At 38.6% G+C, this 15,773-nt stretch overlaps 1 long non-coding RNA gene across 1 annotated transcript in view; it reads left to right on the top strand.

Annotated features, from left to right (window-relative positions):
- LOC147364619 (uncharacterized) overlaps positions 1-15,773 on the top strand; it is a 58,588-nt gene that overhangs the window by 558 nt on the left and 42,257 nt on the right. The gene's annotated exons all lie outside the window — the stretch shown is intronic.

Raw genomic sequence — 15,773 nt, forward strand, 5'->3', positions numbered from 1 at the left:
ATCGACCTGTACATGTTTCATGCACTTGTATGCACTTTAGGATGTATGTTATCCCTCAGTTTTTTGTAAATCATTAGTTACAGAAATAACTAGATCAGAAATTCAAAATGGGACAAGACACATAGGTTTGTAACAAATACTTAAGATTTTTTCCCAAGCACTTGTAAATACAACTGCAAATCAAAATAAGCGCTGTCTTTAGAAAGTATTAATCAGTCAAATGAAAATAATTGAATAATTGCCATTACACCTCCTGGCCTCACATTCTCTCATAAACTCAATTCATTTGGCTAATTTCCCCACCCTTTCCGTGCAAGGCCCTTTGTAGGACACTAGTAATTTACTTGACTGCCAGCAGCATTCTGTCACATAGTTTTCTTGAAAGGTGCAATGTGGTGCCTCATTTGCTTTTTTTTCTTCCCCCCTCCTTTTCTCATAGCTGCTCCTGCTGAAACTTCTTGGCAGTCCTTCTGTACTTGACTTCCAGACACTGGCTTGCTCTGGGATGCTGTACTGGCCCCCTCCCTTTTATATCCACACACTCTTCCAGATAACCTTAATTCTGGCTTTAAAAGCCATCAATATGCCTGTCATTCCAGCTCTCACCTTTCTTGGAACTTCAGACATGTATATTGTTAAAAGACAAAATTCAACCAAATAAATTTAAAGATCCACCTGTCTTTATTAGGTGATTCTTGAATCAGCATCCCATCCAGCAGCTAGAAGAGCTCTCCTTCAGGTTGTACAAAATGGAAGGCTTTCGTAGGAAGAAGGGTGAGAGGAGAGAGTTATTAGCAAAAGTAAAGAAAGTATTATTTTTCAGGCCTTTTTGAGGGGAAAAGAACTGGCAAGGTTTTTATCGTGAGATTGCCTCTTCAAGTCTGAATTGCTGTCATGGGGGACAAATAACTCCATTTTGAGACATTTCTTTTTCAACAGTATTCAACTCTTTGCTGGACGTCTTTGGATATCTAATATGTAGCTTAAATATAACAGGAACAAAAAGTAAAATTCTAGTTCTCCTCCTAGTTTTACATTTCAGTTAAGAACCCCAAGGTCCACCTGGTTGTGCAAGACAAAAATTTGCATTTTAATTCTTTATTATTGTTCTCTCTTTTCACATGTTCTTTATGTACTCCATCAGCAAGTCTGATGAACTGTACCTTCTCTACTTTACATCTCCACAGCCTGGTTCAAGTTTCTATCATCTCTTGCCTCAATAATAGATTTTTAACTGATCAGCCTGTGAATCACATTATCCATCATATTTGTCCATGCTAATTCTCTATGTAGTATTAAACTGATTTGCATCTGTGTTTATTCTCTAGTTTCTTTTCTCACCCAATAAAATGTGAAACTTCTGTTTTGTTCATTACTGTAATTTACAAGGTTTAATGCCAAGCCACATTAGAACCTGTCACATAATAAATGTCCAATAAATATTTGTTTAATGAATGAATGAGGAAAATTATAATTATAGATATGCTGTGCTTTTACTGTAATGTATGGGCTGCATTGGTAAAAGGACATAAATATATTCTTATATGTAATATGGAGCAATACCTGCCATTTATATCTCATGGAGTTGGTAAAATGATAAAATGAATTATGTTCATGAATATTCTTTTTACACTAAGTCATTCATGAAAATTTATTATGACTATTTCAATATTTCATTTATATTACAAAAGAAATGCAGCCTTATCACTAAAAAGTGCAAAGTACAAAAGGTTGGAAAGTGAAAAGAAATATCTTCTAGATTCTGTTTAGATCTCCTGCCAGATTCTGCACCTCTTAAGCAATTGCTGTTAACATTTTCTTTTGTATAATTTCAGAACTTTCTATGCACATAAACTACTCTTTAAAAATCACACACTAATGAGCTCACATTTCATAGGAGCTGAGATGTGGAGGGAGGAAGTAGGTGGCTCCAGGTAGCAGTTACTCACCAACCATCATGGAAGTATTTCAGTATTTTAGCAACTGGTGTAACTTTATTATCACAATGTAACCGAATAACTATTTCTGCCAACTAGTTTTTCATTGTTTTATTTCATTAGGTTTAGGGGGAGGAGCCACTGATGAGCTACCTTCATTGCTCCATCTTACCATGAAAAAAGCCCTCAAGGAAATATTATCAAATTTGAGTCACTAAAATCAGATTAACTCTCCTAACTAATCAACTAAGTCATCAAGTCCTGTGCATGCTAACTCCTAAACTGATCTCAAATCTGTTATCACAGCTTGGATATATGTCATCATCTTTTTTTTTCCTGGAGTCTGTAGAGTTTCTTTATTTTTTTTTTGTAACATCATTATTGGTATATAACTCGTATACCATAAGGACACCTACTTAAAGAGTGCAATTCAACAGTTTTTAGTATGTTCATAGAGTTGTGCAACCAAATCAAATTTAGAACATATTCATCACCTAAACAGAAACCCATATTCATGAGCAGTCACTCCCCATTTCTACCCAACCACCAGTTTCCCCAGGTTTAAGCAACCACCAAGCTACTTTCTGCCTCTGGTTTGTGTACTCTAGATATTTCACATCATATGAATAGAATATTTTAATATGTGATCCTTTGTGACTAACTTCTTTTATTTAGCATAATGTATTCAAAGTTCATCCATGTTGTAGTGTGTATCAGTACTTTATTTCTGTTGATTGCTGAGTCACATTCCATTTTATGAATATATCTGTTTATCAATTCATTAATTGATGAACATTTGCTTTGTTCTACTCTTTGGCTATAATGAGTAATGCTACTGTCAACATTCATATACAAATTCTTGTTGGGACATAATGTTCTCGTGGGCTCTCACCTTGAAATGGAAATGCTTGTGGTGCAATATCTAAGAAACCATTGCCTAATCCAGGGTAACCTATGTTTTCATATGAGTTTTATAGTTTTAGCTCATACATTTGTGCTTTGACCCATTTTGAGTTACTTTTTATATATGCTGTGGGATGGGCTTCCAACTTCACTCCATAGCATGTGCATAACTGGTTGTCCCAATACTGTTTTTGAGAAGACTATTATTTCACCATTGAATGGTCTTGACACCCTTGTCAAAAATTGACCATAGATGTCCGAGGAGATTTAATTTTCCCCTGAATTTTCAGTTCTATTCCATTGATCTGTGTGTCTCTCAATGCCAATAGCACACTTTCTTCATTACTTTAAGTTTTGAAATTAGGAAGTGTGAGTCTTCCAACTATGTTCTTTTTCAGGATTTTTTTTACTATTCTGGGATCCCTGACTGTCCATATAAATTTCTTAATCAGCATGTCAATTTCTATTAAAAAGCATGCTGGGGTTTTGCAGTCTGTAGAACAAATTAGGGAATCCTGCCCTCAACACTATTAAGCCTTCCAGCCCGTGAACAGGGGAAGTATTATCATTTATTTAGGTCTTCTTAATTTTTTTCAGCAATATTTTATAGTTTTCAAGTTCTAAGTTTTGCACCTCTTTTATTAAATTTATTCTTAAGTATTCTTTTTGATGCTAATGTGAGTGGAATTGTTTTCTTTATTTTTGTTTTGTTCATTGGTGCTGTATAGAATACAATAGAATTTGGTACTCATTTGTATCCTGCAACTTTGCTGAATGTGTTTATTAGTTCTAATAAATAATTAGATAATTTTTAGTGGATTCTTTAGGATTTTTTATATATGAGATTATGTGATCTACAAGTAGAGATAGTTTTACTTTTTTTTTTTCCAATCTGGATGCCTTCTATTTAATTTTCTTATTTAATTTCCCTGTGGTTCAGACAATAAAGAAAATTGTTGTAAAAAAAAAGTAAAAAAAAAAAAAGTAAAAAATTCACCTGAAATGAAGGAGACCTTGGTTTGATTCCTGGGTCAGGAAGATCCCTTGAAGAGGGAAATGGCTGCCCACTCCTGTACTCTTGCCTGGAAAACTCCATGAACAGAGGAACATGATGGGCCACAGTTCATTGGGTCCCAAAGAGTCAGAGGCGACTGTGACTAAAACACACACACACACACACACACACATACATAATTTCCCTAGCTAGACCCTACAATACAATGTGAAATAGAAGCAGCAAGAGAAGACATCCTTGTCTTGTTCCTACAGTTAGGGGGTAAGCATTTAGCCTTTTATTGTATGATGAATGTGACATGTATGATGTGAGTGTGGGTTTTTTAAAGATCCCCTTTATAGGTTGAGGAAGTTTCCTTCTGTTCTAGGTGGTTGTGTATTTTTATCCTGAAGGAATGTTGAATTTTATCACATGCTTTTTCTGCATTTATTCTGATGATCCTGTAGTTTTGTCCTTATTCTACTGATCAGTTCAGTTCAGTTCAGTGGTCAGTCGTGTCCGACTCTTTGCGACCCCATGAATTTCAGCACGCCAGGCCTCCCCGTCCATCACCAACTCCCAGAGTTCACTCAGACTCACATCCATCGAGTCAGTGATGCCGTCCAACCATCTCATCCTCTGTCATCCCCTTCTCCTCCTGCCCCCAATCCCTCCCAGCATCAGAGTCTTTTCCAATGAGTCAACTCTTCGCATGAGGTGGCCAAAGTACTGGAGTTCAATTCTATTGATATGGTTTATTAATTGATTTTTGAATGTTAAACCAACCTTGCATTTTTTATATCAATCCCATTGAGTCCAAGCTCATACTGCTTGCCACATGATAGGCTAGTAAACTTCGAGATGCATTGTTGAAGCAAGGAATAGTGACTTATTTGGAAAGCCAGCAGACCAAGAAGATGGTGAACTAGTGCCCCTAAGAACTATCTTGCCCAGGTTTGAATGCTAATTTCTCTTATAAAACAAAGACTGGGAGGTAAGGAAGTAAACTTAAAAGAAAAAAAAAAAAAGGTAATACAAATAAGTTGTAAATATTTCCTGGGCCCACCTGGACTCCAGAGGAAATGTGTTAACTTCTTTCCTGCAGCTAAAGGCAAAGTAGAAAAGGAAAGATATACCTATATGAATGCAGAGTTCCAAAGAATACCAAGGAGAGATAAGAAAGTCTTCCTCAGCAATTAATGCAAAGAAATAGAGGAAAACAATAGAATGGGAAAGACTAGAGATCTCTTCAAGAAAATTAGAGATACCAAGGGAACGTTTCATGCAAAGATGGGCTCAAGAAAGGACAGAAATGGTATGGACCTAACAGAAGCAGAAGATATTAATTAGAGGTGGCAAAAATACACAAAAGAACTATACAAAAAAATTGTCATAACTTAGATAGCCACAATGGTGTGATCACTCACCTAGAGCCAGACATCCTGGAATGTGAAGTCAACTGGGCCTTAGGAAGCATCACTACAAATAAAGCTAGTGAAGGTGATGGAATTCCATTTGAGCTATTTCAAATCCTAAAAGATGATGCTGTGAAAGTGCTTCACTCAATACGCCAGCAAATTTGGAAAACTCAACAGTGGCCACAGGACTGGAAAAGATCAGTTTTCATTCCAATCTCAAAGAAAGGCAATGCTAAGGAATGTTCAGACTACCGCACAATTGCACTCATCTCACACGCTAGCAAAGGAATGCTCAAAGTTCTCCAAGTCAGGCGTCAACAGTACATGAACTGTGAACTTCCAGATGTTCAAGCTGGATTTAGAAAAGGCAGAAGAACCAGAGATCAAATTGCCAACATCCGTTGGATCATAGAAAAAGCGAGAGAGAGTTCCAGAAAAACGTCTACTTCTGCTTTATTGACTATGTCAAAGACTTTGACTGTGTGGATCACAACAAACTGTGGAAAAATCTTAAAGAGATGGGAAAACCAGACCACCTGACTGCCTCCTGAGAAATCTGTATGCAGGTCAAGAAGCAACATTTAGAACCAGACATAGAACAATGGACTGGTTCCAAATTGGGAAAGGAGTATGTCAAGGGTGTATATTGTCACCTGCTTATTTAACTTATTTGTAGAGTACATCATGCAAAATGGCAGGCTGGATGACGCACAAGTTGGAATCAAGATTCCTGGGAGAAATATCAATAACCTCAGATATGCAGATGACACCACCCTTATGGCAGAAAGTAAAGAACTGAAGAGCCTCTTGATGAAAGTGAAAGAGGAGAGTGAAAAAACTGGCTTAAAACTCAACTTTCAAAAAACTAAGATCATGGCATCTGGTCCCATTTCTTCATGGCAAATAGATGGGGAAACACTGGAAACAGTGACAGGCTTTATTTTGGGGGGCTCCAAAATCACTGCAGATGGTGACTGCAGCCATGAAATTAAAAGATGCTTGCTCCTTGGAAGAAAAATTGTGACCAACCTAGATAGCATATTAAGAAGCAGAGACATTACTTTGCCAGCAAAGTTCCATCTAGTCAAAGCTATGGTTTTTCCAGTATGTGAGAGCTGGACTATAAAGGAAGCTGAGCACCAAAGAATTGATGCTTTTGAACTGTGGTGTTGGAGAAGACTCTTGAGAGTCCCTTGGACAGCAAGGAGATCCAACCAATCAATCCTAAAGGAAATCAGTCCTGAATATTCATTGGAAGGACTGATGCTGAAGCTGAAGCTCCAGTACTTTGGCCACCTGATGCAAAGAGCTGACTCATTGGGAAAGACCCTGATGCTGGGAAAGATTGAGGGCAGGAGGAGAAGGGGACAACAGAGGATGAAATGGTTGGATGGCATCACCATCTCAGTGGACCTGAGTTGGAGCAAGCTCCGGGAGTTGGTGATGGACAGGGAAACCTGGTTTGCTGCAGTCCATGGGTTCACAAAGAGTTGGACATGACTGAGTGACTGAACTGAACTTCCCACAGTCATTCACAGTTGGGTCTGGTTAGCATGTTTACTGTGAGCTTAAAAAAAGGAATTTTAGCTTGACCTTCAGGCATGGGAGGTTCAGTCCCTGAAGATGGGCCATTATTTCTACTTTAAGCTATCAGCAAAATCCCTTTAGTGATTAACTTGTAGCAAAAGCAATAGAATACAAAGATTAAAGAGGCAGATCCAATATGGAGTCAGATTTCTTCATCTCTATTATAGGTTATGGTATTTAGGGGTTTGGGGATATGTGTGTGTGTATTTTGCTAGATCCAGTTTGCTAGCATTTTGTTGAAAATCATTATATCTGTATTCACAAAAGATACTGATTTGTAGTTTTCATTGTGATGTCTTGTGATGTCTTAATTTCATTTTGTTATCAGGCTAATACTAGCTTCACAGAATGAGGTGAGAAATGTTCCCTCCTTTTTTATTCTTTGAAAATGTTCATGAAGAATTTCTGTTGTCTTCCTCTTTAAATGTTTGGTAGAATTATGCAGTGAAGTCATCTAGAGCTGGGTTTTTCATTGTGGATTATCTCATTAATTTTCTCAGATATTCTATTTATTCTTGAGTCAGTTTTGATAGTTTGTATCTTTCTAGGACTATATCTAGTTCATCTGAATTTTCTAATTTGTTGGCCTATAAGTGATCATAGTATTCCTTTATAATCCTTTTAATATCTGCAAGGTCAATATTAATGTCTCTTCTTTCATTCCTAATTTTAGTAATGTGAGCTTTTTCTCTTTTTTCTTGGTCAGTTTAGCTAAAAGTTTGTCAATTTTGTTGATGTTTTCAAAGAACCAACTTTTAGTTTTGTTGGTTTTCTCTATTTTTTAAAATTCTGTTTTTCATTATTTTCTTCTTTTTGCATGCTTTCAATTTTTTTTTGCTTTTCCTCTTTCCCTAAAGTATTTTAAAGTAGAAGACTAGGTTATTGATTTGCAATGTTTCTTCTTTTTTTAATGTAGGCTTTGAACCTCTGAGTTCCTCTCAACACTTCTTTAACTGCATCCCATAACTTTTGTTAGGTTTGTTATATTATGTCCCTCATGTTATTCATGTCAAACTATTTACTGATTTTCCTTTTGATATCTCTTTGTTGTTTATGTAGAACTTTGTTGTTCTTTTCCATATATTTTTGAATTTCCCCAATTTTTTTGTTATTAATTTACAGTTTCACTCCATTATGATCAAAAAGCATAGTTGTGTAATTTCACTTCTTTCTTTCTTTCTTTTTTTTTTTTTTCACTTCTTTCTAATTTATTGACACTTGGTTTATGGCCTAGTATATGATCTATTCCAGAGAATGTTCTAGCCCTTGAAAAGAATTTGCAGTTTTCTGTGATTGGGCAGAGTGCTCCACAGATGTCTATTAGGTCAAGATGGTATATAATGTTGTTCAGGTCTTTTAATTCTTTGCTGACCTTCTGCCTAATAGTGGTCTTTCTGTTACTGAAAGTGGGGTATTAAAGTCTCCAACTATTGTCTCCTCAATTCTGAGAGTTGTATTTCATGTGTTTGTGGGCCTGTTTTCTATATCTTAATAATTGTTATGTATTTCTGATGGATTGACTCTTTTATAAAACTTTCCTCTTTATATCTACCAACATTCTTATATAGTCTGTTTTGTCTAATATTAGTAGAGCCACTTGCTGTGATTTTGTTATTAGAGTTCTGGGGTGTTGGATGGATAGCTGCTGTGCAACCAAAGACCATTAGGGAAATGGAAATAGAGAAGTTTATTACTCACAAGTCCTGAAGGAAGTATGCAACATGCCTTGAGGGCCTGCACAGGAAGGGTGAGGCAGGGTGCAGGCAGAGAGAAGGAGGACTTGGGGCACATGATTTTAGTAGGGTCAGTGGGTAGAGTGCTTTGGAATTCCTGGGCAATTTGAACTAGGAAGAGCAGGGTTTTGGTAAGCTTCACAGGGGTCTTATCTAAGAGGTACACAGTGAAGCCCTTGAGAGGATGAGGCGGACTATTTATCACAAGGGCCACTGGGAGGGGGGTCATATCAGTAACTTACATTCGCTTGTGACCCTCAGGGTTATTATCTATGGCATACATTCACAGGAGGGGCTAGTGTTAGTTCAAGGCCCCTGCAGGCTGCTGGGTCACACAAAATGGATGCCAAGGCAGCATATAATAGAGTAGCTTAGCCAAACTCTCCAACAACTACTGATACATTAACAGTGAGCTAACATCCTCAGATGGTCTGACAGCTCTTTAAGTGAAGATTAAGAAGATTAATTATTCTCCTCTCCCATCAGGATACAGAAAGGCAAAAGTACAGATTATTCTAAATTTATGAGGTTGGCTTTAAAATTTAACTTTAAAGAAGCTTATTAAATATTTTATAATGTTCATGCATAAAATGTTTCAATCTAGCTAGAGAAAATTCTAGCTTTTCAAAGGGGTACTATCATGTGAAACCCTAAATTAGAGTTAACAAGTGAAGATCTGGCCACCTAAGGAGTTACTAATCACTGACATAATTACTTGGCAAGTCACAGAGTATTTGTAGCTCAAGGTTAGCTTAATATATGCTATTGCAATTGTCCAAAAGCACAAGGAACGCTAAAGCTATAGATAACCAGAATTAAATTCTGAAGTCTGGCTAATTTGAGGAGGAAAAAGAGAAGTGTGTTCACTTGGCATGAAAATCTCTGACACAAGTAGCAACTTTTCCCAAATAGATGGCTCAAGGCATAGAAAGGATCATAAATAATGCAGTTCTGGACAACAAGAAATGCTTGAACTAAACCAGGAAAGAAATGGTTATTTGAGCATACCATGGATCTCACAGTTGCCCTGCCCATGAGAGTTGGCAGTTAATATAGAGCAACATTGCTTCTTAACTTATTTTTACCTATTATATTATTTATAGTAGGTTAAGTATCAAATTTCATATGTGTACACAGAAATATCATACTTACATGTAAATCTCACTCTGAAATTCAGTAACTATGGGAAACGACCACTGGTTGTTATTATGGACTGAGTGTGTCTCCCCAAAGTTCATATGTTGAAGCACTAACCCACCCTACTCTGCCCCACCCACCAGTGGAGCCTTTGTGAAATAAGTGGTTTAAGTCAGATCATGGAGATGGAACTCCCCCTTGATGGAATTAGTGCCCTTATAAGAAGAAGAAGAGAGACTGAAACTTGTTTTCTCTGTCATGTGAGGATAACAGCAAGAAGGCAACCATCTGCAAACCAGGAAGAGAGTCCTTACGAAGAATCCAAACTGCTGGCATCTTAATCTTAGACTTCCCTATCTCTAGAACAGTGAGAAAGAAATATCTAATATTTAAATCAAGTCTGTGGTGTTCTGTTACAGCAGCCTGAATAGACTAGGACTGTCATTTAAAAAAAAAAAATTAAGACAAGTCAGTATGCCAATATGCTTTTCTTTTTCCATTCTAGATAATATTTGGACCCAATAGCATAGAAGTATCTGTTTTGTTTTGCTTTGTTTTAGTTTTGTTTTTGGCTGTGCCCTGACTTTTTCTAATATATTAGTTATCTGTTGCTGCCTCAAATTACCTAAGGTTTAACAAGACCAGGAGCTGACTATGGCTCAGATCATGAACTCCTTATTGCCAAATTCAGACTTAAATTGAAGAAAGTGGGGAAAACCACTAGACCATTCAGGTATGACCTAAATCAAGTCCCTTATTATTATACAGTGGAAGTAAGAAATAGATTTTAGGGACTAGATCTGATAGACTGCCTGATGAACTGTGGACAGAAGTTTGTGACATTGTATGCGAGACAGGGATCAAGACCATCCCCCAAAAAAAGAAATGCAAAAAAAGCAAAATGGCTGTCTGAGGAGGCCTTACAAATAGCTGTGAAAAGAAGAGAAGTGAAAAGCAAAGGAGAAAAGGAAAGATATAAGCATCTGAATGCAGAGTTCCAAAGAATAGCAAGAAGAGATAAGAAAGCCTTCCTCAGCGATCAATGCAAAGAAATAGAGGAAAACAAAAGAATGGGAAAGACTAGAGATCTCTTCAAGAAAATTGGAGATATCAAGGGAATATTTCATATAAAGATGGGCTCAATAAAGGACAGAAATGGTATAAACCTAACAGAAGCAGAAGATATTAAGAAGAGGTGGCAAGAATACACAGAAGAACTGTACAAAAATGATTTTCATGACCCGGATAACCACGATGGTGTGATCACTAACCTAGAGCCAAACATTCTGGAATGTGAAGTCAAGTGGGCCTTAGGAAGCATCACTACGAACAAAGCTAGCAGAGGTGATGGAATTCCAGTTGAGCTATTTCAAATGCTAAAAGATGATGCTGTGAAAGTGCTGCACTCAGTATGTCAGCACATTTGGAAAACTCAGCAGTGGCCACAGGACTGGAAAAGGTCAGTGTTCATTCCAATCCCAAAGAAAGGTAATGTCAAAGAATACTTAAACTGCTGCACAATTGCACTCATCTCACACGCTAGTAAAGTAATGCTCAAAATTCTCCAAGTCAGGCTTCAGCAATACGTGAACCATGAACTTCCAGATGTTCAAGCTGGTTTTAGAAAAGACAGAGGAACCAGAGATCAAATTGCCAACATCCACTGGATCGTCAAAAAGCACAAGAGTTCCAGAAAAACATCTATTTCTGCTTTATTGACTATGCCAAAGCCTTTGACTGTGTGGATCACAATAAACTGTGGAAAATTCTGAAAGAGATGGGAATACCAGACCACCTGACCTGCCTCCTGAGAAATCTGTATGCAGGTCAGGAAGCAACAGTTTGAACTGGACATGGAACAACAGACTGGTTCCAAATAGGAAAAGGAGTATGTCAAGGCTGTATATTGTCACCCTGCTTATTTAACTTATATGCAGAGTACATGATGAGAAACGCCGAGCTGGAAGAAGCACAAGCTGGAATTGAGATTGCCGGGAGAAATATCAACAACCTCAGATATGCAGATGACACCACCCTTATGGCAGAAAGTAAAGAACTAAAGAGCTTCTTGATGAAAGTGAGAGAGGAGAATGAAAAAGTTGACTTAAAGCTCAACATTCAGAAAACTAAGATTATGGCATCCGGCCCCATCACTTCATGGCAAATAGAGGGGGAAACAGTGGAAACAGCAGCTGACCTTATTTTGGGGGACTCCAGAATCACTGCAGATGGTGACTGTGGCCATGAAATTAAAAGACACTAATCTTTGACAGAAAAGTTATGACCAACCTAGATAGCATATTAAAAAACAGAGCCATTACTTTGCCAACAAAGGTCCATCTAGTCAAGGCTTTGGTTTTTCCAGTAGTCATGTATGGATGTGAGAGTTGGACTGTGAAGAAGGCTGAGCGCCGAAGAATTGATGCTTTTGAACTGTGTTATTGAATAAGACTCTTGAGAGTCCCTTGGACTGCAAGGAGATCCAACCAGTCCATCCTAAAGGAGATAAGTCCTGGGTGTTCATTGGAGGGACTGATGTTGAAGCTGAAACTCAATACTTTGGCCACCTGATGCGAAGAGCTGACTCATTTGAAAAGACCCTGATGCTGGGAAAGATTGAGGGCAGGAGGAGAAGGGGGGCGATACAGAATGAGATGGTTGGATGGCATCACCAACTCAATGGACATGAGTTTGGGTAAACTCTGGGAGTTGGTGATGAACAGGGAGACCTGGCATGCTACGGTTCATGGGGTCACAAAGAGTTGGACACGACTGAGCTACTGAACTGAACTAGTAACTTAAATAAACATGATCTCTCACAGTTTCTGTATATGTCTCACAGTTTCAGAATTCATAAGTGGCTTAATTCCTGGTGGTTCTGGCTCAGACTTTCATAAGGTTGTTGACAACCTGTTGACCGTGGTAGTCATCTGAAAGTTTTAAGTGGTGCTGAAAGAGCCACTTCGCAAGTGGGTCTCATATACTAGCAAGTTGGTGCTGCCTGGTGGGGGGCTTTAGCATTTTTCCACCTAAGTCTCTCTATAAACTCATGACTCCAGAGCAAGCCATCCAAGAAGGCAAGCCAGAACCAGTGATGCCTTATATGACCTAGCCTCAGAGACCACTAACCATCGGTTGCTTCTGCAATATACCACTGGTCTTAAAGGACAGACCTATTCATAGTGAGAGAGAATCATACAAGACAGTGATACACATAGACAAGGATCACTGGGGGCCATTGTGGAGGCTGACTACCATACCTAATAGCTCCACTTTCATGGTCATAATGGCTTAAATCTCATGGTTAAGAACCTGGTTCTGGGGTTGGATACACAAGCACTCTCTTTTTAATTGCACTGTCTACCTACATACTCTTTCTAATCCTCTGTTTCCTCATCTGTTATATGGAAATGGTAGATCCATCTCATAGGTTTGTTATGAGCATTAAATGAGTTAATGACCATATAATAGTCCTTTCTGTCAGATCATGTCATTTTATAACTTAAAGTCTTCCAGGGGCTTCCCATAGACTTGGAATTTAACTAGTCTATCAGATCTAGACCTAGCTACTAACTGACTTAGCCACTATTGCTGCCACCACCACCACCACTACCTAATCTAGCTCTGATCTGGTTTCTTTGTCTCCCTTCCTCACTCCACTCTATCCACTGGCCTCCTTTCTGCTCACCCATGTTAAGTTCTCTCCTATCTCAGAGCCTTTGCACTTGCTGTTACCTCTACGTGGAACATCTTTTCCCTGTATGTTTTCATGGATCATTCATTCACTTCATTGAGGTTCCCTACCTGAATGTTACCTCCCCAGAGACCTTCCTGGCCATTCCTTTCATTCCTTTGTCCTTCTTTATTTTTCTGTTCATAGCACTTATCCCTACTTGACATTTTATTATATATTTGTTTGCCTATTTTGATTTATGTGGCTCTCGTTCATTAGTATATGAGTCCATAAATACTATATTTCATTTACTACCTTATCCTTAGTGCTTAGAAGTCTGCCTGGCTTAGAGTACGTGTTTCATAAATATTTGTTTAAAAAGTAAAGAATACATGCAAGTTACTCAGCACATTGCTTGATCCACCACATCATGAGTTCAATAAATCTTAGCTGATGTCAATCTCATCATCATCTACATCCTTCCCATCATCCTTGACCACCTTAATATCTCACGTGTATATGGGACTTTGTGTGTGTGTGCTCAGCCCCTCAGTCATGTCTGATTCTTTGTGACCTCCTAGACTGTAGCCTGCTAGGCTTCTCTGTCCGTGGAATTTTCCAGGCAAGAATACTGGAGCAGGTTGCCATTTCCTGTTCCAGGTGATCTTCCTGACCCAGGTCTCTTGCATCATCGCATTGGCAGGCAGATTCTTCACCACAGCGCCACCTGAAATATGGTACTTGACTCTTCTCAAATTCTTTTGTCATTTATAGGAAATAGGCAGTAATACTTTAAAGCAAAGCTATAATTGTGAAGCTATAATTGAAATGCTCTGACAAGTAATGCAACTGGGAAGTACAAGGGGAGGATTTTTCACCTATAAATGACTTTTTTTTTTTTTTTCCAAAGGGCCCTACCTGAAAATTGGTCTTTCCCCACCAAATGAGTAGGCTTTCCCCAGCACAGATGAATGTATTATAAACTAGTCATTTTAAGCTCATTCAAGATTTGACTCTTAAAGAGCCTTTAATGGTTGAGCAGTGCCCTGGATCTTTCTAGTCCAAATTTGAAGCAGAGGATCAGGTTTTATGACTTTTCAACTTTTGGAATTCTCCTGGAAGTTTAGTCATTTCTTCCACACACTCTACCTCTATCCACACCCCCTGTTCCCTGGCAAGTCAGATCCTCATGCTGGCCTGCTGGCCTATATGGTGCTTTCTTGTAAATTAGGAGAAGGAAACCTTTCCTCCTGGGAGAGGAAGCCCTGCAGGGGTCTCGACTTGGCAGAGACAGTGGGGTCTTATGTTCTGCAGGACGCAAGGTGAATCTGAGCCTCACTCAGCCTTTGGCTGGAAACCCTGGAGCACAGTGGTGAGCAGTGGGAGTCTTTGCCTCCTTTGTGCTGCCCACAGGCCACCCATGTTTCTGCTGTCCTTCTGGGAGACAACTGTCCTGCTGAATCCTATTGAGTAGAACAAGTCTTGACTGAGAGGCAGTCTAGCACAGTGGGGACTGCATAGCAAGGTGCTTAAGAGTTAGGGTTTGAAAGACAGGATTTCTGACCTTGAATCCTATCTCTACCAGTCAGTGACCTGAGACCTTAGGCAAGTTATACAATCTCTCAGTGCTTCAGTCTTGGGCTATTGTGAGGTTTATATGAGTTAATGTATGCATACATTCTCAAAACACATGATTTATTATATGAGGGGGGGGCAGAAAACCTAGGAAGTTTGTTCAAACAATGCCTCCTTGTACATTTATGAGCAACTGGGTGAAAATATAGTAATGTCTGAGAATGCTTCTCTGATGCCTTCCACTTGCCCTTTCTAGAGTTAGAGACTAGTGTTGAGTCATCCAGCAAGCATTTGAACAGTTACTGTGTTCAGTGGTGGACAAACACATTTAAAGACACTACCCTCACCTTAAAAGTATATTCCCCAATTTTCAAAAAGTCAATCAAACTAAGAGAACACTAATTACTGTCCTAAAACAAATGTGACCACATTCAGGATGCATGGCATATTCTAGTTCACTAGAATGGACTCATTCTTTAGAGATAGGTTATCTTTCAATTCAAACTTCCTCTTATTGACTGTGTGATCTAAAGTAAGTTACTTAACTTCCATGGGCCTCAGTTTTCCACAAAGCAAAATGAGCGGAGGGGGAGAGTTTCAAGGGTTATTTTAAGGATTGAGACAACATTTAGAATAAAAAGGGTCTGGTATACAGGAGGCAGTTATTCACTGGTAGTTTTTGTCTTTATCAATATTTTCTATTGTGGGGCTAATTTCTGTTGTGGGGCTTCCCAGCTGGCTCAGTGGTAAAGAATCTACCTGCCAAGCAGGAAACGTGGATTCAATTCCTGATTCTGGAAGAGCCCCTGCAGAAGG

This window comes from Bos grunniens, chromosome 10 (genome assembly GCF_055505025.1).
Source record: "Bos grunniens cultivar Pamir isolate PY7600 chromosome 10, Bosgru_T2T1.0, whole genome shotgun sequence".
NCBI classification, from domain to species: domain Eukaryota; kingdom Metazoa; phylum Chordata; class Mammalia; order Artiodactyla; family Bovidae; genus Bos; species Bos grunniens.